The sequence below is a fragment of the Saccoglossus kowalevskii genome, chromosome 3 (genome assembly GCF_978046115.1).
Source record: "Saccoglossus kowalevskii chromosome 3, keSacKowa6.1, whole genome shotgun sequence".
Taxonomy (NCBI): Eukaryota; Metazoa; Hemichordata; class Enteropneusta; family Harrimaniidae; genus Saccoglossus; species Saccoglossus kowalevskii.
The window spans coordinates 37,298,570-37,318,075 of NC_140643.1; the positions used below are offsets into that span (position 1 = coordinate 37,298,570).

At 40.1% G+C, this 19,506-nt stretch overlaps 14 non-coding genes across 14 annotated transcripts; 9 read left to right on the plus strand and 5 right to left on the minus strand.

Annotated features, from left to right (window-relative positions):
• Positions 1–624: 624 nt before the first annotated feature.
• TRNAP-UGG (transfer RNA proline (anticodon UGG)) lies at positions 625–696 on the minus strand. The gene has a single exon. It is a non-coding gene; the product is annotated as a tRNA-Pro (tRNA).
• A 1,568-nt stretch (positions 697–2,264) lies between these two features.
• Positions 2,265–2,336, minus strand: TRNAM-CAU (transfer RNA methionine (anticodon CAU)). Its single transcript has one exon. It is a non-coding gene; the product is annotated as a tRNA-Met (tRNA).
• Positions 2,337–2,840: 504 nt separating this feature from the next.
• TRNAP-UGG (transfer RNA proline (anticodon UGG)) lies at positions 2,841–2,912 on the plus strand. Its single transcript has one exon. It is a non-coding gene; the product is annotated as a tRNA-Pro (tRNA).
• A 1,836-nt stretch (positions 2,913–4,748) lies between these two features.
• On the plus strand, positions 4,749–4,820 carry TRNAP-UGG (transfer RNA proline (anticodon UGG)). Its single transcript has one exon. It is a non-coding gene; the product is annotated as a tRNA-Pro (tRNA).
• A 1,819-nt stretch (positions 4,821–6,639) lies between these two features.
• Positions 6,640–6,711, plus strand: TRNAP-UGG (transfer RNA proline (anticodon UGG)). The gene has a single exon. It is a non-coding gene; the product is annotated as a tRNA-Pro (tRNA).
• Positions 6,712–7,969: 1,258 nt separating this feature from the next.
• Positions 7,970–8,041, minus strand: TRNAM-CAU (transfer RNA methionine (anticodon CAU)). The gene has a single exon. It is a non-coding gene; the product is annotated as a tRNA-Met (tRNA).
• A 505-nt stretch (positions 8,042–8,546) lies between these two features.
• On the plus strand, positions 8,547–8,618 carry TRNAP-UGG (transfer RNA proline (anticodon UGG)). The gene has a single exon. It is a non-coding gene; the product is annotated as a tRNA-Pro (tRNA).
• A 1,258-nt stretch (positions 8,619–9,876) lies between these two features.
• Positions 9,877–9,948, minus strand: TRNAM-CAU (transfer RNA methionine (anticodon CAU)). Its single transcript has one exon. It is a non-coding gene; the product is annotated as a tRNA-Met (tRNA).
• A 505-nt stretch (positions 9,949–10,453) lies between these two features.
• Positions 10,454–10,525, plus strand: TRNAP-UGG (transfer RNA proline (anticodon UGG)). Its single transcript has one exon. It is a non-coding gene; the product is annotated as a tRNA-Pro (tRNA).
• Positions 10,526–11,784: 1,259 nt separating this feature from the next.
• TRNAM-CAU (transfer RNA methionine (anticodon CAU)) lies at positions 11,785–11,856 on the minus strand. The gene has a single exon. It is a non-coding gene; the product is annotated as a tRNA-Met (tRNA).
• A 505-nt stretch (positions 11,857–12,361) lies between these two features.
• On the plus strand, positions 12,362–12,433 carry TRNAP-UGG (transfer RNA proline (anticodon UGG)). Its single transcript has one exon. It is a non-coding gene; the product is annotated as a tRNA-Pro (tRNA).
• Positions 12,434–14,269: 1,836 nt separating this feature from the next.
• On the plus strand, positions 14,270–14,341 carry TRNAP-UGG (transfer RNA proline (anticodon UGG)). Its single transcript has one exon. It is a non-coding gene; the product is annotated as a tRNA-Pro (tRNA).
• A 1,836-nt stretch (positions 14,342–16,177) lies between these two features.
• Positions 16,178–16,249, plus strand: TRNAP-UGG (transfer RNA proline (anticodon UGG)). The gene has a single exon. It is a non-coding gene; the product is annotated as a tRNA-Pro (tRNA).
• Positions 16,250–18,085: 1,836 nt separating this feature from the next.
• On the plus strand, positions 18,086–18,157 carry TRNAP-UGG (transfer RNA proline (anticodon UGG)). Its single transcript has one exon. It is a non-coding gene; the product is annotated as a tRNA-Pro (tRNA).
• The last annotated feature ends 1,349 nt before the right edge of the window (positions 18,158–19,506 follow it).

Genomic DNA, 19,506 nt, shown 5'->3' on the forward strand with positions numbered 1-19,506 from the left:
CAAACTTATCAAAGTAGTGAAACTCTTTAGAACGTCCCTGGGTGGGCTCGAACCACCAACCTTTCGGTTAACAGCCGAACGCGCTAACCTATTGCGCCACAGAGACAACTACATTCTTGTATTTCCCTTTAATTTTTTTCAACTTCTGCACCACATCTCACTGTGTATTATTGGGATTTACGAAAATATTGTCACTTTCCAGATAATACTAATAATTCTACACGTGTTCATGTAAAAACAGGTGAAACTGTTATTAAGATTATTTTTATTTGTTGCGGATATGTTACTACATGCTAATGCAATTGTGTTGAAACCTGAAATACCGACAGTTTAGAAAAAATTCCATTTTTAAAACTTATAGCAGCGCCTGGTTTCGATCCAGGGACCTCTGGGTTATGGGCCCAGCACGCTTCCGCTGCGCCACGCAGCTGCAGACATGATTGGTAATTACATGCACTTTGATATTCTTTTTTTTCTCTGATGCAACCATCGGAAAGTCTGTACTTGTTACAACGCCATTATCATTTTCGTGAGTACATTTTTGTGCTTGATACATTTTGTTTGACGAATGGTACAATGACCGAATTTGTTAATGACCTTTTTTTAAATTAACATCTCCAATATGGGCTCGTCCGGGATTTGAACCCGGGACCTCTCGCACCCAAAGCGAGAATCATACCCCTAGACCAACGAGCCAGATATAAATGGTACATAAGTATATGGAATCTTCGACGATAATTCTTCAATCGCTGATTTAAAAATGGATTGACAGATTGTTGTACTTATGCAAGCCGAATCTGGCGCAGCGATTATTCTTTGTTCAATAGAATATTAGCTCATCCGGGATTTGAACCAGAGACCTCCTGTACCCTAAAGGTAGCATTTACTAATCTACATAGAGGTAAATGACCAAGTGCGGAGTTACAGTAATAAACACACGTTTGGGACAATGGGTTACATAACAAGAAGTGCGAGAGGTCCCGGGTTCAAATCCCGGACGAGCCCATATTTTGCCAAACAAAGAATAATCGCTGCCCCAGATTCGATTGCACAAAAACAGCAATTTCGCAATCCTCAAATTCAAAATACCGAGATCAAATAATTATCGTCACCAATTTTATATGTAGACAGCATGTTTGTCTGACTCGTTGGTCTAGGGGCATGATACTCACTTACTGTGGCAGTGGTTCCGGGTTCCAACTTCTGGACGAGCCCTCATTATTTTACATATTGCAGTATGATGTTTGATTTTCAATTCTAGTCATGAAATTCGGATACAAGAACACTAATATAAACTGTCGCAATCTTTCGCACTAGAGATTTTGCCACATGGGAACGTTCGAACCGCACAAGATTGCTACAACGCAATGGATAAATGCATGCAGTGCACTGCAGTAAATGCCGAGTGAAAAACAACACTAACTTGCACTTGTTGCAACGCAATCATCATATTCGTGAGTACTAGTGCTTGGTACATTTTGTTTGACGAATAGTACGATAGTTTGTCTTTTCTTCGGGTTGTCGTGGTAGACATCGCGACTGTAAACGGCCAAGACACCGTTCAGGTTCCTTTCAATGTCACGAGCCCAAAGGTCGATGTCGTCGGTTGAAACAGCAAGGCTATGAGATGCGAATAACTGTACTTGCAAGCCAAATGTGAACAGAGTTATGTCACTCAATTCCACGACCCATTGTTTCATTGGGGTAATGATATTCTGCATTCTTGAGCGGCATTCAGCCAAGGATCGGAGCGCGATAAAAGGGCGACATTCCAAATATTACGTTAAAACGGAACGACCAATAGGTCCGCGTGTTAGAACTATCCACAGGTAAATGATATATTGTGAGTGCCATTCATTTGACTTACGTGGCCCATTACTGTAATTTATTTTTGATAAGTAGTCAACAAACTTATCAAAGTAGTGAAACTCTTTAGAACGTCCCTGGGTGGGCTCGAACCACCAACCTTTCGGTTAACAGCCGAACGCGCTAACCTATTGCGCCACAGAGACAACTACATTCTCGTATTTCCCTTTAATTTTTTTCAACTTCTGCACCACATCTCACTGTGTATTATTGGGATTTACGAAAATATTGTCACTTTCCAGATAATACTAATAATTCTACACGTGTTCATGTAAAAACAGGTGAAACTGTTATTAAGATTATTTTTATTTGTTGCGGATATGTTACTACATGCTAATGCAATTGTGTTGAAACCTGAAATACCGACAGTTTAGAAAAAATTCCATTTTTAAAACTTATAGCAGCGCCTGGTTTCGATCCAGGGACCTCTGGGTTATGGGCCCAGCACGCTTCCGCTGCGCCACGCTGCTGCAGACATGATTGGTAATTACATGCACTTTGATATTCTTTTTTTCTCTGATGCAACCATCGGAAAGTCTGTACTTGTTACAACGCCATTATCATTTTCGTGAGTACATTTTTGTGCTTGATACATTTTGTTTGACGAATGGTACAATGACCGAATTTGTTAATGACCTTTTTTTTAAATTAACATCATGAAAAAATGAAAACTAGAAAAGCTGATAAACGGTATTATACCACTTCTTGTTATGTAACCCATTGTCCCAAACGTGTGTTTATTACTGTAACTCCGCACTTGGTCATTTACCTCTATGTAGATTAGTAAACGCTACCTTTAGGGTACAGGAGGTCTCTGGTTCAAATCCCGGATGAGCTAATATTCTATTGAACAAAGAATAATCGCTGCGCCAGATTCGGCTTGCATAAGTACGACAATCTGTCAATCCATTTTTAAATCAGCGATTGAAGAATTATCGTCGAAGATTCCATATACTTATGTACCATTTATATCTGGCTCGTTGGTCTAGGGGTATGATTCTCGCTTTGGGTGCGAGAGGTCCCGGGTTCAAATCCCGGACGAGCCCATATTTTGCCAAACAAAGAATAATCGCTGCCCCAGATTCGATTGCACAAAAACAGCAATTTCGCAATCCTCAAATTCAAAATACCGAGATCAAATAATTATCGTCACCAATTTTATATGTAGACAGCATGTTTGTCTGACTCGTTGGTCTAGGGGCATGATACTCACTTACTGTGGCAGTGGTTCCGGGTTCCAACTTCTGGACGAGCCCTCATTATTTTACATATTGCAGTATGATGTTTGATTTTCAATTCTAGTCATGAAATTCGGATACAAGAACACTAATATAAACTGTCGCAATCTTTCGCACTAGAGATTTTGCCACATGAGAACGTTCGAACCGCACAAGATTGCTACAACACAATGGATAAATGCATGCAGTGCACTGCAGTAAATGCCGAGTGAAAAACAACACTAACTTGCACTTGTTGCAACGCAATCATCATATTTGTGAGTACTAGTGCTTGGTACATTTTGTTTGACGAATAGTACGATAGTTTGTCTTTTCTTCGGGTTGTCGTGGTAGACATCGCGACTGTAAACGGCCAAGACACCGTTCAGGTTCCTTTCAATGTCACGAGCCCAAAGGTCGATGTCGTCGGTTGAAACAGCAAGGCTATGAGATGCGAATAACTGTACTTGCAAGCCAAATGTGAACAGAGTTATGTCACTCAATTCCACGACCCATTGTTTCATTGGGGTAATGATATTCTGCATTCTTGAGCGGCATTCAGCCAAGGATCGGAGCGCGATAAAAGGGCGACATTCCAAATATTACGTTAAAACGGAACGACCAATAGCGCCGCATGTTAGAACTATCCACAGGTAAATGATATATTGTGAGTGCGATTCATTTGACTTACGTGGCCCATTACTGTAATTTATTTTTGATAAGTAGTCAACAAACTTATCAAAGTAGTGAAACTCTTTAGAACGTCCCTGGGTGGGCTCGAACCACCAACCTTTCGGTTAACAGCCGAACGCGCTAACCTATTGCGCCACAGAGACAACTACATTCTCGTATTTCCCTTTAATTTTTTTCAACTTCTGCACCACATCTCACTGTGTATTATTGGGATTTACGAAAATATTGTCACTTTCCAGATAATACTAATAATTCTACACCTGTTCATGTAAAAACAGGTGAAACTGTTATTAAGATTATTTTTATTTGTTGCGGATATGTTACTACATGCTAATGCAATTGTGTTGAAACCTGAAATACCGACAGTTTAGAAAAAATTCGATTTTTAAAACTTATAGCAGCGTCTGGTTTCGATCCAGGGACCTCTGGGTTATGGGCCCAGCACGCTTCCGCTGCGCCACGCTGCTGCAGACATGATTGGTAATTACATGCACTTTGATATTCTTTTTTTTCTCTGATGCAACCATCGGAAAGTCTGTACTTGTTACAACGCCATTATCATTTTCGTGAGTACATTTTTGTGCTTGATACATTTTGTTTGACGAATGGTACAATGACCGAATTTGTTAATGATCTTTTTTTTAAATTAACATCATGAAAAAATGAAAACTAGAAAAGCTGATAAACGGTATTATACCACTTCTTGTTATGTGACCCATTGTCCCAAACGTGTGTTTATTACTGTAACTCCGCACTTGGTCATTTACCTCTATGTAGATGAGTAAATGCTACCTTTAGGGTACAGGAGGTCTCTGGTTCAAATCCCGGATGAGCTAATATTCTATTGAACAAAGAATAATCGCTGCGCCAGATTCGACTTGCATAAGTACGACAATCTGTCAATCCATTTTTAAATCAGCGATTGAAGAATTATCGTCGAAGATTCCATATACTTATGTACCATTTATATCTGGCTCGTTGGTCTAGGGGTATGATTCTCGCTTTGGGTGCGAGCGGTCCCGGGTTCAAATCCCGGACGAGCCCATATTTTGTCAAACAAAGAATAATCGCTGCCCCAGATTCGATTGCATAAAAACAGCAATTTCGCAATCCTCAATTTCAAAATACCGAGATCAAATAATTATGGTCCCAATTTTATATGTAGACAGCATGTTTGTCTGACTCGTTGGTCTAGGGGCATGATACTCACTTACTGTGGCAGTGGTTCCGGGTTCCAACTCCTGGACGAGCCCTCATTTTTTTACATATTGCAGTATGATGTTTGATTTTCAATTCTAGTCATGAAATTTGGATACAAGAACACTAATATAAACTGTCGCAATCATTCGCACTAGAGATTTTGCCACATGGGAACGTTCGAACCGCACAAGATCGCTACAACGCAATGGATAAATGCATGCAGTGCACTGCAGTAAATGCCGAGTGAAAAACAACAATAACTTGTACTTGTTGTAACGCAATCATCATATTCGTGAGTACTAGTGCTTGGTACATTTTGTTTGACGAATAGTACGATAGTTTGTCTTTTCTTCGGGTTGTCGTGGTAGACATCGCGACTGTAAACGGCCAAGACACTGTTCAGGTTCCTTTGAATGTCACGAGCCCAAAGGTCGATGTCGTCGGTTGAAACAGCAAGGCTATGAGATGCGAATAACTGTACTTGCAAGCCAAATGTGAACAGAGTTATGTCACTCAATTCCACGACCCATTGTTTCATTGGGGTAATGATATTCTGCATTCTTGAGTGGCATTCAGCCAAGGATCAGAGCGCGATAAAAGGGCGACATTCCAAATATTACGTTAAAACGGAACGACCAATAGCGCCGCGTGTTAGAACTATCCACAGGTAAATGATATATTGTGAGTGCCATTCATTTGACTTACGTGGCCCATTACTGTAATTTATTTTTGATAAGTCGTCAACAAACTTATCAAAGTAGTAAAACTCTTTAGAGCGTCCCTGGGTGGGCTCGAACCACCAACCTTTCGGTTAACAGCCGAACGCGCTAACCTATTGCGCCACAGAGACAACTACATTCTCGTATTTCCCTTTAATTTTCTTCAACTTCTGCACCACATCTCACTGTGTATTATTGGGATTTACGAAAATATTGTCACTTTCCAGATAATACTAATAATTCTACACGTGTTCATGTAAAAACAGGTGAAACTGTTATTAAGATTATTTTTATTTGTTGCGGATATGTTACTACATGCTAATGCAATTGTGTTGAAACCTGAAATACCGACAGTTTAGAAAAAATTCGATTTTTAAAACTTATAGCAGCGCCTGGTTTCGATCCAGGGACCTCTGGATTATGGGCCCAGCACGCTTCCGCAGACATGATTGGTAATTACATGCACTTTGATATTCTTTTTTTTCTCTGATGCAACCATCGGAAAGTCTGTACTTGTTACAACGCCATTATCATTTTCGTGAGTACATTTTTGTGCTTGATACATTTTGTTTGACGAATGGTACAATGACCGAATTTGTTAATGATCTTTTTTTTAAATTAACATCATGAAAAAATGAAAACAAGAAAAGCTGATAAACGGTATTATACCACTTCTTGTTATGTGACCCATTGTCCCAAACGTGTGTTTATTACTGTAACTCCGCACTTGGTCATTTACCTCTATGTAGATTAGTAAATGCTACCTTTAGGGTACAGGAGGTCTCTGGTTCAAATCCCGGATGAGCTAATATTCTATTGAACAAAGAATAATCGCTGCGCCAGATTCGACTTGCATAAGTACGACAATCTGTCAATCCATTTTTAAATCAGCGATTGAAGAATTATCGTCGAAGATTCCATATACTTATGTACCATTTATATCTGGCTCGTTGGTCTAGGGGTATGATTCTCGCTTTGGGTGCGAGCGGTCCCGGGTTCAAATCCCGGACGAGCCCATATTTTGTCAAACAAAGAATAATCGCTGCCCCAGATTCGATTGCATAAAAACAGCAATTTCGCAATCCTCAATTTCAAAATACCGAGATCAAATAATTATGGTCCCAATTTTATATGTAGACAGCATGTTTGTCTGACTCGTTGGTCTAGGGGCATGATACTCACTTACTGTGGCAGTGGTTCCGGGTTCCAACTCCTGGACGAGCCCTCATTTTTTTACATATTGCAGTATGATGTTTGATTTTCAATTCTAGTCATGAAATTTGGATACAAGAACACTAATATAAACTGTCGCAATCATTCGCACTAGAGATTTTGCCACATGGGAACGTTCGAACCGCACAAGATCGCTACAACGCAATGGATAAATGCATGCAGTGCACTGCAGTAAATGCCGAGTGAAAAACAACAATAACTTGTACTTGTTGCAACGCAATCATCATATTCGTGAGTACTAGTGCTTGGTACATTTTGTTTGACGAATAGTACGATAGTTTGTCTTTTCTTCGGGTTGTCGTGGTAGACATCGCGACTGTAAACGGCCAAGACACCGTTCAGGTTCCTTTGAATGTCACGAGCCCAAAGGTCGATGTCGTCGGTTGAAACGGCAAGGCTATGAGATGCGAATAACTGTACTTGCAAGCCAAATGTGAACAGAGTTATGTCACTCAATTCCACGACCCATTGTTTCATTGGGGTAATGATATTCTGCATTCTTGAGTGGCATTCAGCCAAGGATCAGAGCGCGATAAAAGGGCGACATTCCAAATATTACGTTAAAACGGAACGACCAATAGCGACGCGTGTTAGAACTATCCACAGGTAAATGATATATTGTGAGTGCGATTCATTTGACTTACGTGGCCCATTACTGTAATTTATTTTTGATAAGTAGTCAACAAACTTATCAAAGTAGTAAAACTCTTTAGAACGTCCCTGGGTGGGCTCGAACCACCAACCTTTCGGTTAACAGCCGAACGCGCTAACCTATTGCGCCACAGAGACAACTACATTCTCGTATTTCCCTTTAATTTTTTTCAACTTCTGCACCACATGTCACTGTGTATTATTGGGATTTACGAAAATATTGTCACTTTCCAGATAATACTAATAATTCTACACGTGTTCATGTAAAAACAAGTGAAACTGTTATTAAGATTATTTTTATTTGTTGCGGATATGTTACTACATGCTAATGCAATTGTGTTGAAACCTGAAATACCGACAGTTTAGAAAAAATTCGATTTTTAAAACTTATAGCAGCGCCTGGTTTCGATCCAGGGACCTCTGGGTTATGGGCCCAGCACGCTTCCGCTGCGCCACGCTGCTGCAGACATGATTGGTAATTACATGCACTTTGATATTCTTTTTTTTCTCTGATGCAACCATCGGAAAGTCTGTACTTGTTACAACGCCATTATCATTTTCGTGAGTACATTTTTGTGCTTGATACATTTTGTTTGACGAATGGTACAATGACCGAATTTGTTAATGATCTTTTTTTTAAATTAACATCATGAAAAAATGAAAACTAGAAAAGCTGATAAACGGTATTATACCACTTCTTGTTATGTGACCCATTGTCCCAAACGTGTGTTTATTACTGTAACTCCGCACTTGGTCATTTACCTCTATGTAGATTAGTAAATGCTACCTTTAGGGTACAGGAGGTCTCTGGTTCAAATCCCGGATGAGCTAATATTCTATTGAACAAAGAATAATCGCTGCGCCAGATTCGACTTGCATAAGTACGACAATCTGTCAATCCATTTTTAAATCAGCGATTGAAGAATTATCGTCGAAGATTCCATATACTTATGTACCATTTATATCTGGCTCGTTGGTCTAGGGGTATGATTCTCGCTTTGGGTGCGAGAGGTCCCGGATTCAAATCCCGGACGAGCCCATATTTTGTCAAACAAAGAATAATCACTGCCCCAGATTCAATTGCATAAAAACAGCAATTTCGCAATCCTCAATTTCAAAATACCGAGATCAAATAATTATGGTCCCAATTTTATATGTAGACAGCATGTTTGTCTGACTCGTTGGTCTAGGGGCATGATACTCAATTACTGTGGCAGTGGTTCCGGGTTCCAACTCCTGGACGAGCCCTCATTTTTTTACATATTGCAGTATGATGTTTGATTTTCAATTCTAGTCATGAAATTCGGATACAAGAACACTAATATAAACTGTCGCAATCTTTCGCACTAGAGATTTTGCCACATGGGAACGTTCGAACCGCACAAGATTGCTACAACGCAATGGATAAATGCATGCAGTGCACTGCAGTAAATGCCGAGTGAAAAACAACACTAACTTGCACTTGTTGCAACGCAATCATCATATTCGTGAGTACTAGTGCTTGGTACATTTTGTTTGACGAATAGTACGATAGTTTGTCTTTTCTTCGGGTTGTCGTGGTAGACATCGCGACTGTAAACGGCCAAGACACCGTTCAGGTTCCTTTCAATGTCACGAGCCCAAAGGTCGATGTCGTCGGTTGAAACAGCAAGGCTATGAGATGCGAATAACTGTACTTGCAAGCCAAATGTGAACAGAGTTATGTCACTCAATTCCACGACCCATTGTTTCATTGGGGTAATGATATTCTGCATTCTTGAGTGGCATTCAGCCAAGGATCGGAGCGCGATAAAAGGGCGACATTCCAAATATTACGTTAAAACGGAACGACCAATAGCGCCGCGTGTTAGAACTATCCACAGGTAAATAATATATTGTGAGTGCGATTCATTTGACTTACGTGGCCCATTACTGTAATTTATTTTTGATAAGTAGTCAACAAACTTATCAAAGTAGTGAAACTCTTTAGAACGTCCCTGGGTGGGCTCGAACCACCAACCTTTCGGTTAACAGCCGAACGCGCTAACCTATTGCGCCACAGAGACAACTACATTCTCGTATTTCCCTTTAATTTTTTTCAACTTCTGCACCACATCTCACTGTGTATTATTGGGATTTACGAAAATATTGTCACTTTCCAGATAATACTAATAATTCTACACGTGTTCATGTAAAAACAAGTGAAACTGTTATTAAGATTATTTTTATTTGTTGCGGATATGTTACTACATGCTAATGCAATTGTGTTGAAACCTGAAATACCGACAGTTTAGAAAAAATTCCATTTTTAAAACTTATAGCAGCGCCTGGTTTCGATCCAGGGACCTCTGGGTTATGGGCCCAGCACGCTTCCGCTGCGCCACGCTGCTGCAGACATGATTGGTAATTACATGCACTTTGATATTCTTTTTTTTCTCTGATGCAACCATCGGAAAGTCTGTACTTGTTACAACGCCATTATCATTTTCGTGAGTACATTTTTGTGCTTGATACATTTTGTTTGACGAATGGTACAATGACCGAATTTGTTAATGATCTTTTTTTTAAATTAACATCATGAAAAAATGAAAACTAGAAAAGCTGATAAACGGTATTATACCACTTCTTGTTATGTGACCCATTGTCCCAAACGTGTGTTTATTACTGTAACTCCGCACTTGGTCATTTACCTCTATGTAGATTAGTAAATGCTACCTTTAGGGTACAGGAGGTCTCTGGTTCAAATCCCGGATGAGCTAATATTCTATTGAACAAAGAATAATCGCTGCGCCAGATTCGACTTGCATAAGTACGACAATCTGTCAATCCATTTTTAAATCAGCGATTGAAGAATTATCGTCGAAGATTCCATATACTTATGTACCATTTATATCTGGCTCGTTGGTCTAGGGGTATGATTCTCGCTTTGGGTGCGAGAGGTCCTGGGTTCAAATCCCGGACGAGCCCATATTTTGCCAAACAAAGAATAATCGCTGCCCCAGATTCGATTTCATAAAAACAGCAATTTCGCAATCCTCAATTTCAAAATACCGAGATCAAATAATTATCGTCACCAATTTTATATGTAGACAGCATGTTTGTCTGACTCGTTGGTCTAGGGGCATGATACTCACTTACTGTGGCAGTGGTTCCGGGTTCCAACTCCTGGACGAGCCCTCATTTTTTTACATATTGCAGTATGATGTTTGATTTTCAATTCTAGTCATGAAATTCGGATACAAGAACACTAATATAAACTGTCGCAATCATTCGCACTAGAGATTTTGCCACATGGGAACGTTCGAACCGCACAAGATCGCTACAACGCAATGGATAAATGCATGCAGTGCACTGCAGTAAATGCCGAGTGAAAAACAACACTAACTTGTACTTGTTGCAACGCAATCATCATATTCGTGAGTACTAGTGCTTGGTACATTTTGTTTGACGAATAGTACGATAGTTTGTCTTTTCTTCGGGTTGTCGTGGTAGACATCGCGACTGTAAACGGCCAAGACACCGTTCAGGTTCCTTTGAATGTCACGAGCCCAAAGGTCGATGTCGTCGGTTGAAACAGCAAGGCTATGAGATGCGAATAACTGTACTTGCAAGCCAAATGTGAACAGAGTTATGTCACTCAATTCCACGACCCATTGTTTCATTGGGGTAATGATATTCTGCATTCTTGAGTGGCATTCAGCCAAGGATCGGAGCGCGATAAAAGGGCGACATTCCAAATATTACGTTAAAACGGAACGACCAATAGCGCCGCGTGTTAGAACTATCCACAGGTAAATGATATATTGTGAGTGCGATTCATTTGACTTACGTGGCCCATTACTGTAATTTATTTTTGATAAGTAGTCAACAAACTTATCAAAGTAGTGAAACTCTTTAGAACGTCCCTGGGTGGGCTCGAACCACCAACCTTTCGGTTAACAGCCGAACGCGCTAACCTATTGCGCCACAGAGACAACTACATTCTCGTATTTCCCTTTAATTTTTTTCAACTTCTGCTCCACATCTCACTGTGTATTATTGGGATTTACGAAAATATTGTCACTTTCCAGATAATACTAATAATTCTACACGTGTTCATGTAAAAACAGGTGAAACTGTTATTAAGATTATTTTTATTTGTTGCGGATATGTTACTACATGCTAATGCAATTGTGTTGAAACCTGAAATACCGACAGTTTAGAAAAAATTCCATTTTTAAAACTTATAGCAGCGCCTGGTTTCGATCCAGGGACCTCTGGGTTATGGGCCCAGCACGCTTCCGCTGCGCCACGCTGCTGCAGACATGATTGGTAATTACATGCACTTTGATATTCTTTTTTTTCTCTGATGCAACCATCGGAAAGTCTGTACTTGTTACAACGCCATTATCATTTTCGTGAGTACATTTTTGTGCTTGATACATTTTGTTTGACGAATGGTACAATGACCGAATTTGTTAATGACCTTTTTTTTAAATTAACATCATGAAAAAATGAAAACTAGAAAAGCTGATAAACGGTATTATACCACTTCTTGTTATGTAACCCATTGTCCCAAACGTGTGTTTATTACTGTAACTCCGCACTTGGTCATTTACCTCTATGTAGATTAGTAAACGCTACCTTTAGGGTACAGGAGGTCTCTGGTTCAAATCCCGGATGAGCTAATATTCTATTGAACAAAGAATAATCGCTGCGCCAGATTCGGCTTGCATAAGTACGACAATCTGTCAATCCATTTTTAAATCAGCGATTGAAGAATTATCGTCGAAGATTCCATATACTTATGTACCATTTATATCTGGCTCGTTGGTCTAGGGGTATGATTCTCGCTTTGGGTGCGAGAGGTCCCGGGTTCAAATCCCGGACGAGCCCATATTTTGCCAAACAAAGAATAATCGCTGCCCCAGATTCGATTGCACAAAAACAGCAATTTCGCAATCCTCAAATTCAAAATACCGAGATCAAATAATTATCGTCACCAATTTTATATGTAGACAGCATGTTTGTCTGACTCGTTGGTCTAGGGGCATGATACTCACTTACTGTGGCAGTGGTTCCGGGTTCCAACTTCTGGACGAGCCCTCATTATTTTACATATTGCAGTATGATGTTTGATTTTCAATTCTAGTCATGAAATTCGGATACAAGAACACTAATATAAACTGTCGCAATCTTTCGCACTAGAGATTTTGCCACATGGGAACGTTCGAACCGCACAAGATTGCTACAACGCAATGGATAAATGCATGCAGTGCACTGCAGTAAATGCCGAGTGAAAAACAACACTAACTTGCACTTGTTGCAACGCAATCATCATATTCGTGAGTACTAGTGCTTGGTACATTTTGTTTGACGAATAGTACGATAGTTTGTCTTTTCTTCGGGTTGTCGTGGTAGACATCGCGACTGTAAACGGCCAAGACACCGTTCAGGTTCCTTTCAATGTCACGAGCCCAAAGGTCGATGTTGTCGGTTGAAACAGCAAGGCTATGAGATGCGAATAACTGTACTTGCAAGCCAAATGTGAACAGAGTTATGTCACTCAATTCCACGACCCATTGTTTCATTGGGGTAATGATATTCTGCATTCTTGAGTGGCATTCAGCCAAGGATCGGAGCGCGATAAAAGGGCGACATTCCAAATATTACGTTAAAACGGAACGACCAATAGCGCCGCGTGTTAGAACTATCCACAGGTAAATGATATATTGTGAGTGCCATTCATTTGACTTACGTGGCCCATTACTGTAATTTATTTTTGATAAGTAGTCAACAAACTTATCAAAGTAGTGAAACTCTTTAGAACGTCCCTGGGTGGGCTCGAACCACCAACCTTTCGGTTAACAGCCGAACGCGCTAACCTATTGCGCCACAGAGACAACTACATTCTCGTATTTCCCTTTAATTTTTTTCAACTTCTGCACCACATCTCACTGTGTATTATTGGGATTTACGAAAATATTGTCACTTTCCAGATAATACTAATAATTCTACACGTGTTCATGTAAAAACAGGTGAAACTGTTATTAAGATTATTTTTATTTGTTGCGGATATGTCACTACATGCTAATGCAATTGTGTTGAAACCTGAAATACCGACAGTTTAGAAAAAATTCCATTTTTAAAACTTATAGCAGCGCCTGGTTTCGATCCAGGGACCTCTGGGTTATGGGCCCAGCACGCTTCCGCTGCGCCACGCTACTGCAGACATGATTGGTAATTACATGCACTTTGATATTCTTTTTTTTCTCTGATGCAACCATCGGAAAGTCTGTACTTGTTACAACGCCATTATCATTTTCGTGAGTACATTTTTGTGCTTGATACATTTTGTTTGACGAATGGTACAATGACCGAATTTGTTAATGACCTTTTTTTTAAATTAACATCATGAAAAAATGAAAACTAGAAAAGCTGATAAACGGTATTATACCACTTCTTGTTATGTAACCCATTGTCCCAAACGTGTGTTTATTACTGTAACTCCGCACTTGGTCATTTACCTCTATGTAGATTAGTAAACGCTACCTTTAGGGTACAGGAGGTCTCTGGTTCAAATCCCGGATGAGCTAATATTCTATTGAACAAAGAATAATCGCTGCGCCAGATTCGGCTTGCATAAGTACGACAATCTGTCAATCCATTTTTAAATCAGCGATTGAAGAATTATCGTCGAAGATTCCATATACTTATGTACCATTTATATCTGGCTCGTTGGTCTAGGGGTATGATTCTCGCTTTGGGTGCGAGAGGTCCCGGGTTCAAATCCCGGACGAGCCCATATTTTGCCAAACAAAGAATAATCGCTGCCCCAGATTCGATTGCACAAAAACAGAAATTTCGCAATCCTCAAATTCAAAATACCGAGATCAAATAATTATCGTCACCAATTTTATATGTAGACAGCATGTTTGTCTGACTCGTTGGTCTAGGGGCATGATACTCACTTACTGTGGCAGTGGTTCCGGGTTCCAACTTCTGGACGAGCCCTCATTATTTTACATATTGCAGTATGATGTTTGATTTTCAATTCTAGTCATGAAATTCGGATACAAGAACACTAATATAAACTGTCGCAATCATTCGCACTAGAGATTTTGCCACATGGGAACGTTCGAACCGCACAAGATCGCTACAACGCAATGGATAAATGCATGCAGTGCACTGCAGTAAATGCCGAGTGAAAAACAACAATAACTTGTACTTGTTGCAACGCAATCATCATATTCGTGAGTACTAGTGCTTGGTACATTTTGTTTGACGAATAGTACGATAGTTTGTCTTTTCTTCGGGTTGTCGTGGTAGACATCGCGACTGTAAACGGCCAAGACACCGTTCAGGTTCCTTTGAATGTCACGAGCCCAAAGGTCGATGTCGTTGGTTGAAACAGCAAGGCTATGAGATGCGAATAACTGTACTTGCAAGCCAAATGTGAACAGAGTTATGTCACTCAATTCCACGACCCATTGTTTCATTGGGGTAATGATATTCTGCATTCTTGAGTGGCATTCAGCCAAGGATCGGAGCGCGATAAAAGGGCGACATTCCAAATATTACGTTAAAACGGAACGACCAATAGCGCCGCGTGTTAGAACTATCCACAGGTAAATGATATATTGTGAGTGCGATTCATTTGACTTAGGTGGCCCATTACTGTAATTTATTTTTGATAAGTAGTCAACAAACTTATCAAAGTAGTGAAACTCTTTAGAACGTCCCTGGGTGGGCTCGAACCACCAACCTTTCGGTTAACAGCCGAACGCGCTAACCTATTGCGCCACAGAGACAACTACATTCTTGTATTTCCCTTTAATTTTTTTCAACTTCTGCACCACATCTCACTGTGTATTATTGGGATTTACGAAAATATTGTCACTTTCCAGATAATACTAACAATTCTACACGTGTTCATGTAAAAACAGGTGAAACTGTTATTAAGATTATTTTTATTTGTTGCGGATATGTTACTACATGCTAATGCAATTGTGTTGAAACCTGAAATACCGACAGTTTAGAAAAAATTCCATTTTTAAAACTTATAGCAGCGCCTGGTTTCGATCCAGGGACCTCTGGGTTATGGGCCCAGCACGCTTCCGCTGCGCCACGCTGCTGCAGACATGATTGGTAATTACATGCACTTTGATATTCTTTTTTTTCTCTGATGCAACCATCGGAAAGTCTGTACTTGTTACAACGCCATTATCATTTTCGTGAGTACATTTTTGTGCTTGATACATTTTGTTTGACGAATGGTACAATGACCGAATTTGTTAATGACCTTTTTTTTAAATTAACATCATGAAAAAATGAAAACTAGAAAAGCTGATAAACGGTATTATACCACTTCTTGTTATGTAGCCCATTGTCCCAAACGTGTGTTTATTACTGTAACTCCGCACTTGGTCATTTACCTCTATGTAGATTAGTAAACGCTACCTTTAGGGTACAGGAGGTCTCTGGTTCAAATCCCGGATGAGCTAATATTCTATTGAACAAAGAATAATCGCTGCGCCAGATTCGGCTTGCATAAGTACGACAATCTGTCAATCCATTTTTAAATCAGCGATTGAAGAATTATCGTCGAAGATTCCATATACTTATGTACCATTTATATCTGGCTCGTTGGTCTAGGGGTATGATTCTCGCTTTGGGTGCGAGAGGTCCCGGGTTCAAATCCCGGACGAGCCCATATTTTGCCAAACAAAGAATAATCGCTGCCCCAGATTCGATTGCACAAAAACAGCAATTTCGCAATCCTCAAATTCAAAATACCGAGATCAAATAATTATCGTCACCAATTTTATATGTAGACAGCATGTTTGTCTGACTCGTTGGTCTAGGGGCATGATACTCACTTACTGTGGCAGTGGTTCCGGGTTCCAACTTCTGGACGAGCCCTCATTATTTTACATATTGCAGTATGATGTTTGATTTTCAATTCTAGTCATGAAATTCGGATACAAGAACACTAATATAAACTGTCGCAATCATTCGCACTAGAGATTTTGCCACATGGGAACGTTCGAACCGCACAAGATCGCTACAACGCAATGGATAAATGCATGCAGTGCACTGCAGTAAATGCCGAGTGAAAAACAACAATAACTTGTACTTGTTGCAACGCAATCATCATATTCGTGAGTACTAGTGCTTGGTACATTTTGTTTGACGAATAGTACGATAGTTTGTCTTTTCTTCGGGTTGTCGTGGTAGACATCGCGACTGTAAACGGCCAAGACACCGTTCAGGTTCCTTTGAATGTCACGAGCCCAAAGGTCGATGTCGTTGGTTGAAACAGCAAGGCTATGAGATGCGAATAACTGTACTTGCAAGCCAAATGTGAACAGAGTTATGTCACTCAATTCCACGACCCATTGTTTCATTGGGGTAATGATATTCTGCATTCTTGAGTGGCATTCAGCCAAGGATCGGAGCGCGATAAAAGGGCGACATTCCAAATATTACGTTAAAACGGAACGACCAATAGCGCCGCGTGTTAGAACTATCCACAGGTAAATGATATATTGTGAGTGCGATTCATTTGACTTAGGTGGCCCATTACTGTAATTTATTTTTGATAAGTAGTCAACAAACTTATCAAAGTAGTGAAACTCTTTAGAACGTCCCTGGGTGGGCTCGAACCACCAACCTTTCGGTTAACAGCCGAACGCGCTAACCTATTGCGCCACAGAGACAACTACATTCTTGTATTTCCCTTTAATTTTTTTCAACTTCTGCACCACATCTCACTGTGTATTATTGGGATTTACGAAAATATTGTCACTTTCCAGATAATACTAACAATTCTACACGTGTTCATGTAAAAACAGGTGAAACTGTTATTAAGATTATTTTTATTTGTTGCGGATATGTTACTACATGCTAATGCAATTGTGTTGAAACCTGAAATACCGACAGTTTAGAAAAAATTCCATTTTTAAAACTTATAGCAGCGCCTGGTTTCGATCCAGGGACCTCTGGGTTATGGGCCCAGCACGCTTCCGCTGCGCCACGCTGCTGCAGACATGATTGGTAATTACATGCACTTTGATATTCTTTTTTTTCTCTGATGCAACCATCGGAAAGTCTGTACTTGTTACAACGCCATTATCATTTTCGTGAGTACATTTTTGTGCTTGATACATTTTGTTTGACGAATGGTACAATGACCGAATTTGTTAATGACCTTTTTTTTAAATTAACATCATGAAAAAATGAAAACTAGAAAAGCTGATAAACGGTATTATACCACTTCTTGTTATGTAGCCCATTGTCCCAAACGTGTGTTTATTACTGTAACTCCGCACTTGGTCATTTACCTCTATGTAGATTAGTAAACGCTACCTTTAGGGTACAGGAGGTCTCTGGTTCAAATCCCGGATGAGCTAATATTCTATTGAACAAAGAATAATCGCTGCGCCAGATTCGGCTTGCATAAGTACGACAATCTGTCAATCCATTTTTAAATCAGCGATTGAAGAATTATCATCGAAGATTCCATATACTTATGTACCATTTATATCTGGCTCGTTGGTCTAGGGGTATGATTCTCGCTTTGGGTGCGAGAGGTCCCGGGTTCAAATCCCGGACGAGCCCATATTTTGCCAAACAAAGAATAATCGCTGCCCCAGATTCGATTGCACAAAAACAGCAATTTCGCAATCCTCAAATTCAAAATACCGAGATCAAATAATTATCGTCACCAATTTTATATGTAGACAGCATGTTTGTCTGACTCGTTGGTCTAGGGGCATGATACTCACTTACTGTGGCAGTGGTTCCGGGTTCCAACTTCTGGACGAGCCCTCATTATTTTACATATTGCAGTATGATGTTTGATTTTCAATTCTAGTCATGAAATTCGGATACAAGAACACTAATATAAACTGTCGCAATCTTTCGCATTAGAGATTTTGCCACATGGGAACGTTCGAACCGCACAAGATTGCTACAACGCAATGGATAAATGCATGCAGTGCACTGCAGTAAATGCCGAGTGAAAAACAACACTAACTTGCACTTGTTGCAACGCAATCATCATATTCGTGAGTACTAGTGCTTGGTACATTTTGTTTGACGAATAGTACGATAGTTTGTCTTTTCTTCGGGTTGTCGTGGTAGACATCGCGACTGTAAACGGCCAAGACACCGTTCAGGTTCCTTTCAATGTCACGAGCCCAAAGGTCGATGTTGTCGGTTGAAACAGCAAGGCTATGAGATGCGAATAACTGTACTTGCAAGCCAAATGTGAACAGAGTTATGTCACTCAATTCCACGACCCATTGTTTCATTGGGGTAATGATATTCTGCATTCTTGAGTGGCATTCAGCCAAGGATCGGAGCGCGATAAAAGGGCGACATTCCAAATATTACGTTAAAACGGAACGACCAATAGCGCCGCGTGTTAGAACTATCCACAGGTAAATGATATATTGTGAGTGCCATTCATTTGACTTACGTGGCCCATTACTGTAATTTATTTTTGATAAGTAGTCAACAAACTTATCAAAGTAGTGAAACTCTTTAGAACGTCCCTGGGTGGGCTCGAACCACCAACCTTTCGGTTAACAGCCGAACGCGCTAACCTATTGCGCCACAGAGACAACTACATTCTCGTATTTCCCTTTAATTTTTTTCAACTTCTGCACCACATCTCACTGTGTATTATTGGGATTTACGAAAATATTGTCACTTTCCAGATAATACTAATAATTCTACACGTGTTCATGTAAAAACAGGTGAAACTGTTATTAAGATTATTTTTATTTGTTGCGGATATGTCACTACATGCTAATGCAATTGTGTTGAAACCTGAAATACCGACAGTTTAGAAAAAATTCCATTTTTAAAACTTATAGCAGCGCCTGGTTTCGATCCAGGGACCTCTGGGTTATGGGCCCAGCACGCTTCCGCTGCGCCACGCTGCTGCAGACATGATTGGTAAT